This window comes from Neopelma chrysocephalum, unplaced genomic scaffold, assembly GCF_003984885.1.
Source record: "Neopelma chrysocephalum unplaced genomic scaffold, ASM398488v2 Primary Assembly neopelma1_97377, whole genome shotgun sequence".
NCBI classification, from domain to species: Eukaryota; Metazoa; Chordata; class Aves; order Passeriformes; family Pipridae; genus Neopelma; species Neopelma chrysocephalum.
In genome coordinates, this window is record NW_020926018.1 from 31677 (window position 1) to 43950 (window position 12274).

The window sequence follows — 12274 nt, forward strand, 5'->3', positions numbered from 1 at the left end:
TTAATTACCAGATCAGTGGATAACGTTGTTAAGTTTGCTTTTGCACTGCACAGACCCAGTGGGAATGTCAATGCTTTCTGCCCTTGGTATTGGCACTGGAAGGGCATGAGGGGATGGGTGTCCCAACCAGCACTGAGGGGGCACAGGCCAGCAGTGCCATGGGGGTACTGGCACCAAGACCCCAGGCCTGCAGAGAACTCATGCTCTTAGTTCATTCCTGGCATGGGACCAGGAGGGTGGCAAGGGTGTGGGGCCTCCAGTGGGGATGGCTTAGTCGGGCAGAGCATTGGGGGGGTTGCAATCAAGGGCCAAAAGAAGCAACGGGCAAAGCTGGAGCCTCACTGCAAAATTCTGCAGCAATTTCAAAGGCTGTGACTGTAACCTCAGCTGTGGGTTTGATTAAAAATGGATGAATAGCAGCCTGACCTTGGGCAGGGCTCAGGCAGGCACCCCCACCCACAGCCCCTTGCCATCAGGAGAAGGTGATGATCTCAGCCAAAACATGGTGCAGGGATAACCCTGAGGCCTGCCTCCCCACCCCACGGAGTGAAATTTCCATGCATGGGCCCTTCTCTGTCCATTTGGGATGCCTGAAGTCTGCAGAGGGGATCTCGGGACCAAGGGCTGGGTTTTCAGCTTCCCCCTGGGATGCTGCTGTTCCCTGCATGGGTGTGTGTAGGATTTTCCATCCCCTGCATTGATAAGCCAAAACCAGACCCAGTGACATCAGCTTAGGAAAGGGCCTTTCCTCCTGGTGACATGGAGGTGGGAACGATGGGAGAGGCAGAACATGGAAATCTGCCTGCTCTGCCCTCCAGTACACTGTTCAGAGGCTCCAGTTCAGGAGCATTTCACCAGCTCTCCATGGGATGGAAAAAATTCAATGGACCACAAGAGAGTTTGAAAAGCCTTTTAGCTGTTGCACCAGAGCAAACCCTTTGAATAGTGCAGGTTGGAAGGACAGCAGGGCTGCAGGTAGTTGGTGGCCAGTGAGGTGTGTGAGGTGCACGTTGGCAGAGCAAATAGTCACTGTAAGCCATCACTGAGCCCCAGTGGTCAGGGGCTGCAGAGAGGATGGGCATTTTTTTTGTTTTTCTACAAATATGTTCGGAACAAACAGATACCAGCTTAGGTTTCGCAGGGAATCCTTGCTGGTTTTACTTGGTAGCATATATCTTGCAAAAGAACTAACAATGCAGCTGGCTGCCTTGGAGCATGGCTTTTCCTGTAAGAACTGGTTTGGGGCAGGATGGACTTGCTGCAAATACAGCGCAAACCTGGGGGTCAGTTTCTGGGTGCAAAGTCTTGCCCCTCCAAGTGAAAGTGATAGGTGGAGAAGCTCTTCCCTCCCCCCACCCCAACCCACAAAATCCTCCCACACAGTTATGCAGATCCCAGCACTTTCTGCTCCGAGCTTTTCCTGGTGTGGTTTTTGCATCTCCCAGCCCTGCTCTGGGTGATGCCAGTGCCCTGTGGCCACACTGCTCACCGGAGACCTGCCTGAGAATGTGAGCTGGGGAGGGGGGCTTCCAGGAACATCCTGCTCTGTGATCTATAATTTAAAAACCATTTTGTTTTGCCTTGGTCTCTTTAACCAGCAATTTGCTTAGCAAAAGAACACAATACCCCTTCAGGAAAGAAGAAATAAACTCATTCTTTCAACTAAATTTCTCCTGACCTTACAAAAACTTTTTCCCTGTTTCCTCTTCCGAAGAAGCAGCTTTCCTTTTTTTTTATTTTATTTTTGTGATCTCCAATTCCACTGAGACAGAAGAAATCAGCATATCAGAGAAAACAACGATCCTTGTGATGCCCAGCAGTCACTAATTAGCAAATTATTAAAAAAAAAAAAGACATCTCTCTGCAGATAGAATTGTTTTCTGGCAGCGTTGCCTCTTTTTTTTTTTGTCGGTGCTGTGACAAGGAACTTCTTTATTGCTGAATAAATCTCTATTGAGATAGAGCAGATTAAACTATCCCTCTCATACTGGATATGTTAATGTGGCTCATTCTTTCAGTCCCCAAATAAAATGTCCTGCCCTCACTTTTACCCTGTTGTGGTGGGTTCCTGCCTAGATGGGAAAATTGCAAGAGCACGTTTGAGCCATCATGTCTGTCCCCTGGCTGGACCAGGGGTCCTTTTCATCGCCATGAGCATCCCCAGAGGCGAGGGCTCAGGGGGGTTGAGCTCACCTGTGTGGATTCAGTTCCCGTGGAACATCTGCAGAACAGCTGGAGTTCCCCCAGACGGTCCACCTCCCTCCTGAAGTCCACAGCCCCAGCTGGCAACAGCCCCAGGAGATCTCCTCAAGCGGCCCTGCTCTCCTCCCCACCATCTTCCCAGGTTTCTTCTCCAAATTTCAGGATTATTTTGTCCCAAGCACTCACAGCCCTACTTGGGGACAGCACCTCAAGCAAAGGCTCTGTTGGGAGCTCCTACTGGCTGCAGGGGCTGAGCTCCCTATTCATGCACTGGTGGCACCCACAGGTCTCCAACCTCATTTTGGCTTATGGTCTTCAATGGTGAGGAGCAAAACGGGACCCCAAAGCCAGCTGTCACAGACTCATCCTCCAAGGCTCAGCATGGGGGTCCTAGCCTTGTGAGCAGGTCTTGGGGGCTCTGCTGGAAGAAGGCAAAGGGCAGGAGACATCCCTGGGCTGTCGGAGAGAGCCAGCTGCTTGTCTTTGGACAAAGAACCTTGTACTCCCTCTTTGCCAAAGTCCTCTCCAAGGGCCAGTGTCCTTCTGAGGGCTCTGAGAAGTGTTGCCTGAGGCCTATTTACAGCAGTGGAGAACTGAACACATCCTGGGGGACATTTAATTATTCCAATACCGATAACATTATGGTCCTTTGATTGTTCCATAAATGTTCCCTTCAGGCTGCTGGCACCCCCCAATACCCCATGGGGCGGGAGCATGGGGCACACCCCACAGAGAAATGATGAGCATGAGCCTGAGTCAAGCATGGCTGTAGGCAGGAGCCCCACGCTGCCCAAACCTTTGCACGCTGCCCAGACCTTTGCACGCTGCCACCGGCACCACAGGGACAGAGCCCTCCTGGCAATCGCAGCACTGCCCAAACCTCTGCCTGCTGCGACAAGCAGTGTGGGGCCACAGTGCCCTGAGGACACAGAGCAGGGGACATGTACAGCCACAGCACAGGGATGTTGCATGGAAATACACTTTTTTTCCCCCTCTTTTTATAAATCATACATATTTCCCCACTCAGGTTTGGGCGGGCAGTGTGTGGAGAGCCCTAGCAAGAGCGGGACATGGAAACCTGGTTGTCCTGTGCAGGCAGCTTCCTCATGCTTGACTCCTTGGTGACCTAATTAAATGAATTTTGGTGAGTGGTTGGGGTCTTTCTGGGGAGGGGGAGCAGATGTGGCTTAAAGATAATTAGCCAAAAAATGCCCTGATTTCTTTCTTCAAAGATCTGCCATTTTTCAGCTACTGTGTTCTCACACACAGTTCATGTTCCAAGGCACTGTAGATGTGAATTGAGGACCGGCTCTGAGAGTCCCATTGGGACTTGTCCTGCCCCAAGGATTCCTGCTGGGAACCTACTGGTGTTTGCTGGGATCCTGCACAGCGTCCAGCCTGCCACTACCATTGCAATGAGTTTGCCAGACTTGATGACATGAGGAGGGATGCAGGGGGTGCTGGATGCTTGTGTGTTGCTCAACAGCACAAAACCCCACTTTCCTGCTCCTCCAGAAACTGAAAAAAATGTGTTTCCTCCTAAAATGTTTTCTTTTCCCCATGGTCCTGGAGTGGTAATAAATCATCGCTTATTTAACCCAAAATGCAGCTAATGGAGCAGCTGCCTAATGCATGCTTCCAGGAAAAGCTGTCAGCATTTCCGGAACTTTGGAGGTTAAAATACTGTCAAGTTATTTTTAATAGTTTTTAATTCGTTTTAATTTTCCACTTGTTAACATGCAGCATGGGATTCTTCCTCCTGGTGGGTTGTTTTCCCAGCTGACAAATGTGGCCTCAGCCCGCCCCTGTGCCACCAGACAGGGCTGGGACTGGCCGAGCTGTGTTGTGCCATGCCAAATTGTGCCATACAGAGCCAGGCTGTGCCATGCTGTGCTGAGCCATGCCAACTTGAGCCATGCCAACTTAAGCCATACTGAGCTCAACTATGTGGAGCAAGACTGTACAAAGCCATGCTGTGCCATGCCAAGGTGTGCAGGGACAGACTGTGCTGAGCTGAGCTGTGCTGTGCCTCTGGAACACTTCTGCTCCGGAGACAGGCTGAGAGAGCTGGGGTTCTTCAGCCTGGAAAAGAGAAGGCTCTGGGGAGACCTTAGAGCCCCTTCCAGAGCTTAAAGGAGCTTCAAGAGAGCTGGAGAGGGACTTTGGACAAAGGCATGGAGTGACAGGACAAGGGGGAACAGTTTTACACGACAGAAGGCAGGTTTAGATTAGATGTTAGGAGGGAATTTTTCCCTATGAGGGTGATGAGGCACTAGCACATGTCGGTCAGAGCAGCTGTGGCTGCCCCATCCCTGGAAGTGTCCAAGGCCAGGTTGGACGGGGCTTGGAGCAACCTGGGATAGTGGAAGGTGTCCCTGCCCATGGCAGGGGGTTTGGAATGAGATGGTCTTTGAGGTCCCTTCCAACCTAAACCAACAAAAATCTATGGGCCCTGATGGGTTTCATCCAAGATTCCTTAAAGAGGTGCTGATGTCATTACAAAACCTCCCTCGGTGAGTTTTGAGCGGTCTTGGGAATCTGAGGAGCTCCCAGCTGACTGGGAGCTGGTGAACGCTGTCCCAATTTTCAAGAGAGGCAAGAAGGAGGACCCTGGAAACTACAAGTCCGTCACTGTCATTTCAGTGCCTGGTAAAGTTATGGAGAGGATTATTATTGGAAAAATTGAAAAACATCTTAAAGACAACACAGTCATTGGTCACAGCCAGCATAGCTTCAGGAGAGAAAGTCCTCCTTGTGAAACCTAATTTCCTTCTGTGACAAGGTAACCCACCCGGCTGATCAAGGAAAGCCAATTGATGTAATCCTTTTGGATTTCAGTGAAGCCTTCGATCCTGTCTCTCACCGGATCCTTCTGGATAAACTGTCCGGCCCACAGCTGAATAAACACATCATGTGGTGGGTGAGCAGTTGGCTCACGGGTAGGGCACAGAGGGTAACAGTGAATGGGGTAACATCAGACTGGTGACCTGTCACTAGTGGGGTTCCACAGGGCTCCATCTTAGGCCCTGTGCCCTTCAACATCTTCATAAATGACTTGGATGCAGGACTGGAAGGGACACTGAGCAAGTTTGCAGATGACTTAAAACTGGGAGGAGCTGCTGACTCCCTTGAAGGCAGGGAGGCCCTGCAGAGACATCTTGACAAATTAGAGGACTGGACAGTGAACAGCCGTATGAAGTTCAAGAAGGGGAAGTGCCAGATTCTGCACCCAGAATGGAGCAACCCCGGATGTACGGACAGAGTGGGGAATGAGATGCTGGAAAGCAGTGCCAGGAAAGGGACTTTTTGATCCTGGTTGATGGCAAGTCATACATGAGTCAGCAGCACCCTGGCAGCCAGGAGGGCCAACCATGTCCTGAGGGGCATCAGGCCCAGCATCGCCAGACAGGCCAGGGAGGGGATTGTCCCGCTCTGCTCTGACCTGGGGCAGCCTCAGCTTGAATATTATGTGCAGTTTTGGTCACCACAATATAAGACAGATATTAAGCCACGAGAGAGCATCCAAAGGAGGCAACGAAGATGGTGAAGGGCGTTGAGGGGAAGCCATGTTGAGGAGCGGCTGAGGGCACTTGGTGTGTTCAGCTGAAGAAGACTGAGGGGAGACCTCATTGCAGTTTCAACTTCCTCGGGAGGGGAAGACGAGGGCCAGGCACTGACCTCTTCTCTGTGGTGACCTGAGGGAATGGCCGGAAGTTGTGTCACGGGAGGTTTAGGTTGGATATTAGAAAAAGATTGTCGGGCACTGGAACAAGCTCCCCAGAGAAGTGGTCTCAGCACCAAGCCTGACAGAGTTCAGGACACGTTTGGACGATTCTCTCGGGCACATGGTGTGACTCTTGGGGATGATCCTGTGCAGGGCAAGGAATTGGACTCGATGATCCTTGCGGGTCCCTTCCTTCTCAGCATATTCTGTGAATCTGTGATGCTATGATTCTATGCCATTCCACGTCCCGCCGGATCAAGCCGTGACAACCCACACAATACCATGTCAAACTGAGCCAAACCCAGCCGTGCCAACACCAACAGGTGGCGACACGTCCCCATTGCACCCCAAAACCAGCAGCGCCGGGGACGTCCCCGGCGCGTCCCCAGCGCAGCGTTAAAGGACTTCCCAGAGCTCGTCCCCGCCTTCCTAACCCCCCCCTCCCGGTTTTCGGGCTGGTTAATCCCGTGTGTAAATGGCAGCCAATGGATGCGGCCGTTGCGCGGGGCTGGGATTAGCGGCGGGGCGAATGGCTGGCACTTTTACTGGGATTACAGAACAAAGAGCTGCGTTCCCTGCCCGATTTGAGGTGGGGGAAAAAAAAAACCCAAACCAACCCCCCCGGGTTTTTTTTCATTCCTTTAGGCCCCCATCGGGTTATACCGGCTCCGCCCGGGAAGCGGCGGGAGGCGGCGGGAGGCGGCGGGAGGCGGCTCCATCCCGGCCCCCGCCCGTCCGCCCCCGCCGCTCCCGCGCAGCCTCGCCGGGGGAGGCAGCAGCGCCGCGCCCCAGCCGCCCGCGGTAAGAAAAAGTTTTGCCCCCCATCCCTTCGTCACGGCTCCCCCCCACCCCCAGTCACGACTCTGGGGGGGCAGCGGCGGGAGGGATGTGGGGGTGGTAGGTGCGATGGGGTGCAGGGGGATATTAGGGCTGGGGGGATGCTGGGGGAGGATAGGTCTCGGGAATGCAGGGAGGGCATCGAGGCTCGGGGGATGATTGGAGTTGTTAGGGCTGGGGGGATGCAGGGGAGCATTAGGGATCCTGAGGGAAGATAGTGCTGAGGGATGCAGCAGGACATTAGGGCTGGGGCGAGAGGGCTGGAGGATGCAGAGGGGCAACAGGACTGTTGGGGCGTGATTGGGCTGTAGGGGTACAAAAGGGTATCAAGGCACAGGGGTGGGCAGTGGGTTGCTGGGGGAATGATAGGGATGCGGGGTGCAGGGGGACAATAGGGTGGGAGGTCATGCTGGACTCTCTAGGGCTGGGGTATGCTGGGGGTGAAAGTGCTGGGGAATGCAGGGGGCAATAGGGCTTCTGGGGGGATGATAGGTCTGGGGGGTGCAGGCAGACATTAGGGCTGCTGGGGGGTGTTAGGGCTGTGGGGATCTGCGGGGCATCAGGGGTTGGGATGTAGGGGAGTAGTGGGGTTGCTGGCCTGGATGCTGAGCTCATTGGTGCTGGGGGGATGCTGTGGAGGGAATGCCAGGTTCATCAGTGTGGGAGAGGGCAGGGAGGCAATAGAGATACTGGGGGCTGATAGTGTTGGGGGATGCTGCAGGCGTGCTGGGGCTATTAGGGCTGGGAGGGATATTGAGGAGCTGTAGGGCTTGGCGGAGATGCTAAGGATATTTTGGAGCTCATTGGAGTTGGGGGTCATTAGGGCTGATGGGGGGAATGCTGGGGGTGATGATGTGGCTTGGGGTTGGTGGGATCCATGGGGGCTGTTGGGGAGATGCCAATAAGTTTGGGAGGGTGTTAGGGGTTGAGGGCAATAGTGCTGCAGGGGGGGATGCAGGGAGCAATAGGGCTGGGGGGGCTGCTGAGGCAATTGGACAGGGGATGTCTGGCTGGCCCTCGGTGCCAATGGTGTCCCACATCCTGAAGGCAGCTCCGGGGCCACCACCTGCCCTGGCTGTGTCCAATGGTGCCAGGCAGGAAGGGGAGCTAGAAGCAGGGCTCTGCCGGAGCTTGCCTCCTCTCCGACACCACAGGGATCAGTGGCAGCACTGCTGGAAATAGAAACACAGCATTGAGCTGACAAAGCGCTTGGGGCTTTGGCTGGGCTGGTTACCGGCCTTGGCACCATGGCCCACGGGCTGGAGGGATAGACATCCTCTCCTATGGCAAGTGGAAGATTCTCAGTGCCCGAGGATGACCGTGATGAGGAGAAAGTCGCTCCCTGGGGATCGGGTGCCCTTGTCTTTCCAGTGCGTGGGGCTGGCAGTGGGTTTATCTGGGATAAGCTGTAAATTGGAGTGATCCTATTAATGCATCTTGTGCAGGAGCAAGTTTGGACCCGGCAGGTAATCCTGGGTGTTTGCGGCGAGCACCAGGCACAGCCAGGCAAGAGCACTTTGGGAGGCGATGGTGCCAGTGAGCACCACGGGGTGGGTGCCACGGGCATTTTGGGGTGGATCACCTGCCTACTGCTGCATCCGTCTGTCGCCTGTCAGTGTGTGAGTTCCAGACATCAGAACTGCCTGGGGACATCAGCATGGAGCCTTGCATGACGGGAGCCCTCGGCTTCAGGGTGTATGCTCTTCACGCTGCTCTTACTTAAGGAGCTGCTGGAAGTGCTGCAACTGGGGAATAATCCTGTGGATGTGAGCACCTTTAATTCCACAGGATCCCTTGTTTCCTGTCCCCAAGAGCGCAGGCAGACCCAGTAAGTCAGGTGTTGGCCATCTGAACCCACAGAATCCCCTCCTGTGGAAACTGCTGCAGCACTTGCTCTGAAATGAGAAAGCTTTATGGGGACCCGACCCTGCCAGCAGCTTAGTGGCTGGGGTGCTAAAGGCCATGTCCTAGTGCCACAGCTGGAGCAGCAAGCCCTGGCACAGCAGCACGTGCTGCCATCGGAGCAATGTCAGCAGCTGGTTGGATGTCAGGGTTGCCGTGTCAGGGCAGTGTGGCTCTGTGACCACCCGCAGATTCCCTGCTCCTCTCCTTTCAGCCCTGCAGAGCCAGACTCCAAGTGACCGCCAGTGGACAGGGTGCCCTTCCTTGGGGCTGTGCCACTGGTTTTCCCATGCACCGTGGCTCTCTGAGCTGGTGTCACCTCTCCAAGGCCACATTTTGGGCTGAGCCCTGCCTGGGATGTGTCACCACTATGCAGGCAGAAGAAAAGTTCAGGCAGCTGCCCTCACAGGGTGCTTGCAGTAGCGGAGGAGTGACACCAGAAATATGCTCTGATGACCACTGCTACTTGCTTCTGCTGTCCCTCCTGAGAGGGCTTTCCATCCTCTGCAGGAGCGGTTGGTGTTGCCACTGGTTGTTGCTCATTCAGCTTTGCTAATGAGAAGTTGGGACAGGAAGGCAGGAACCTGCTCAGGGACATGTTTATCAACCTGGCTCTACCGAGTGAGAGAGACAGTGCCCTTGCTGGCAGGCTGGTACTGTCATGGGAGCCTGGCACATCCTTGTGTGGGGCAGGAGGTGACAAGGAAGGTGGGCTTTGAGGCCAGCGCAGAGGGCACAGGTCTGGCTGTCCAGCATGATGTGCATCGCATAATACTGAAGTGAAGCTCTGCTTAAAAGAAGGAGAAAAAAAAGTCTCAGGTCAAAGCACATGACCTCTTGCTGCTGGAGTTAACAGGGGATTCCCATCTGCTGCTCCCACAGGAAATAGCTCAGATTTTTTTTTGGCAATTATCAATCCTCTATACTTCCTTTGGGAATTTCAGTGACTGCACCCCAGCAGGCAGTCTGGAGGAGTGCAGAGGGACTGGCCAGCTGCCCGCTGCAAGGCTAACCCCTGGGGTGGGTGCAGGGCTCAGTGCTGGCTGTCCCCAGCTTGGGCAACAGCACCCTGCCCTGCCCTGCCCATCAGCTGAGGGCAGGGGTGCAGTTATTCTGTGTGCCATCAACATCCATTTGCAGGTGCCAGTGGTGGGTGGATGTGCTGGTGGTTCAGTACTGCTGCTCCAGGATGATTGGGCTTGGTGGTGGGTGATGGTTTGAGGAAGGGGATGCTGAGTGGGTGAGGGGCTGTGTTGGTGTCCTTGCTTTACTTCTGGCCCTTCAACCACATCTGCCTTGTGTTATGCCTTGCTGGCAATGACAAACCTTCTTCAGGGGTTTGGGGGGAGTAGAGGCAGATGCTGAAGGCATCTGGGCTAGGTTTACCACCACCAGAAGCCTTCTCCTTGAGGACAGGGAGGAGGAGAGGAAAGGACCTACTGAGTGCCCCTTCTGAGATGGAGATAGCTATCCAGGAGCTAAATATGTATTTATTGGTTCATTTATTGGGAAGAGCCCAGCTGGAAGCTGTAGAGAAGATCCTCCAGTGTCCATGTGGATGGTGGCCAGAGCAGCGGGGCTGGGGGCATAGAGCAGCCCCAGATGAAGGTTTGCCAATGAGGTGGCAGCTCTTTGCAAACTGGGGTGAGGCTTCCCAGGACCTTGCTCTGCCCTATAGCAGCCTCTTCTATTTACATCTCTTGAAGCATTGTCTTTAAAAAGAAGTCAAGAGCTGCAGGAGGCTCGGAGCTGGATGGTGGTGTCTGTTGGACTTTGGGGATTGGGAGTTTGGGGGTTTCTGGCTCACTGTTTTGATGCTTTGTTTCTTGGTACAGCCTCATTTGTTGAATTTGCTTCAGGCCAGAGAGAAAAATGTGAAGTGGGTCCAGGTGGGTGCTTGGCCCTGCTGTGTGGTGCCCCTAGAGTGATAGAGCAGTGGGCTGGGATGGGGGTTTGCTGCCAGAGAGACCTCCAAAGCAGCTAGGTCATTGGCTGGTATGGGAACACACTGTGTCCCGTCCTGGTTCAGGAGTTGCTGCCAAATGCCACCTTACAAATGATGGTGTTGTTTCCAAGGGACTTGCCTATGATGCAGCAAGGCTCCCCTCGCTGTGGGAGTGAGGGAAAGCATCCCTCGAGTTGGGATGCTGTGGAGAAAAGCACTGGGTACATGAATCCCCTCCTTGGGAGCAGGCTGTGCTGTGCAGGATTTACATTCCTGCATGCAAATGGCTTCTGTTGGAGTTTTCTGGTTTCATGTGGCCTTGTCTCTGCTCTGTGCTGATCTGCCTGGTTTAAGAAGATAATTAACCTCAGTGGAATGAGCAGGGGACCAGTGAGGAGCATCACTCTGCTGCTGCACAGCTGTGTGGTTGACATAGTCCTTTGCCAGCGTGTCCCTCCTCAGAGCCGATCTCCACCTCTCACATGAGGGGTGAGATGTCCATGTTATTTTCTTTAAATCTGTAACATTAAATAGAGCAAATGCCAGTGGGGAGGTCAGCGTGGACCCAGGATGGGTCCTGGAAATGTGTCATCCAGTGCTCACCTGCGTGCCTGGGACCTCTGCCCCAGGAGATTGAAGAGGACAAGCCAGAAGTTCCCTGCCCATGGGTGACATCCCCTATGGGTGTGCCAGGGTCTGGCAGTGCCCCTGAGCCATTCAAGTGGGTGTGAGCAGTCGGGTGCAAAGGCTTGTGGTGGGTACCACGGACCTGCTGTTGATCTGTTCCCACAGCCCCATAGGCAGACTAAAACCTGGGAGCTCAGAGGGTGCTTTGGGATATAGATCCCTTTGGAGATGGCTGGGAGGAAAACTGGTGTGCAGGATGTTTTGTAAACATTTTTAATTTTTGGAACATTTCTTGAACTTTTTGGTGATGTGTGTGGGTGGTGGTCCCTGCCAGGGTTGTGCGTCCCACTTAGCTTGGATGTATCCTATAGGAGAAGCCTCCCCCCAGTGGGTGGACAGAGGTTGGAGGGATCTACATGCTTCTGAGAGAAATCCATGGTGCCTGGGCCCTGGTAGGTTTTTCAGTCCCACTTCAAATCCCTGGACGAGGTGGGATAGAGGCATGGAATCCCAGCCATGGGTTGTGCCAGCAGTGTGGCCACAGAGGAGCCCTTAGCTTCCGTCTCCCTCACTTTAAAAAAAAGAAGGAAAAAAAACCCCTAAGTTTTTTTGGAAGAACATAGAGGCAGTTGGTCTTGCTCAGGGAAAACTCATGGAGTGGGAGTCTTCTAGAGCAAGGTGACACTGGAAAATGAAACCATTGCAGTAAGTGAAGAAGATCTCCATGGTTTTATCTGGTTGCTGCACAGGAACATGCTTCACCCATCTTTAAAGGGATGAATGCATCTTTGCGCCCAGGTTTCGGCAGAGCTCACGTCCTGCCTTTAGCTCCAGCTGCATCTGCTTCCCTGCCTGGGAAACCTCCTGCACCATAGTGCCTGCAAGAGGTGACCTTGCCTTAGGGCACTGACTGCCATGCCAGGTTGCTCATCTGCTGCTGGGCTGCAGCCTGGTGGCACCAGAGAGTTGACCCTGGGCAGTGGGGACAGCTCTGGCCATTGCGCCAGGATGGAAATGGCTCCCTGGAGGTGGTCAGA

The 12274-nt window shown here is 54.0% G+C and overlaps 1 protein-coding gene across 7 annotated transcripts in view; it reads left to right on the forward strand.

Moving 5' to 3' along the window:
- The first annotated feature begins 6671 nt into the window (after positions 1-6671).
- The window catches only part of LOC113961643 (general transcription factor II-I repeat domain-containing protein 1-like), a 69146-nt gene continuing 63543 nt past the window's right edge, over positions 6672-12274 (forward strand). For all 7 annotated transcript variants that reach the window (XM_027672066.1, XM_027672068.1, XM_027672071.1 and 4 more), the window contains exon 1: positions 6672-6727. The gene's annotated coding sequence lies outside the window, so the exon portion shown is untranslated. The remainder of the gene's footprint in view (positions 6728-12274) is intronic.